The sequence below is a fragment of the Penaeus monodon genome, chromosome 19, assembly GCF_015228065.2.
Source record: "Penaeus monodon isolate SGIC_2016 chromosome 19, NSTDA_Pmon_1, whole genome shotgun sequence".
NCBI classification, from domain to species: Eukaryota; Metazoa; Arthropoda; class Malacostraca; order Decapoda; family Penaeidae; genus Penaeus; species Penaeus monodon.
Genome location: NC_051404.1, coordinates 30,263,624 through 30,263,957, shown reverse-complemented (window position 1 = coordinate 30,263,957; position 334 = coordinate 30,263,624). Strand labels below are relative to the sequence as shown.

The 334-nt window shown below is 41.3% G+C and overlaps 1 protein-coding gene across 5 annotated transcripts in view; it reads right to left on the bottom strand.

Moving 5' to 3' along the window:
- LOC119585161 (uncharacterized protein CG43867-like) overlaps positions 1 to 334 on the bottom strand; it is a 37,878-nt gene that overhangs the window by 33,327 nt on the left and 4,217 nt on the right. The window lies entirely within an intron of this gene.

Here is a 334-nt window from a genome sequence, read left to right as displayed (position 1 = left end):
CGAAATGCGCAAAACTTTCAGGCCCGAAAATTATCTTGTTCACCCATGCGGATTTTACGCTTTTTTGAACCATCAAAACAACGGACTTGCTATCACGTAATAATTATACAGGTTAATCAGCGTTAATGACTCGTGTCTTATGATTCCGCACTCAAATACTGGCTTCAGTGAGTTGCGTACGCTGCCAAAAGGCAGTGCGTACTATGCGTATTTATGATAACTTCACGACTCTGACTAGATTTCCTACGGGGAACATATGGCGTACACAGGAAAATTAACTCTTTATTCACGTTCGCTCACGGATATACACACCCTGCAAATAGTAACATAGTTG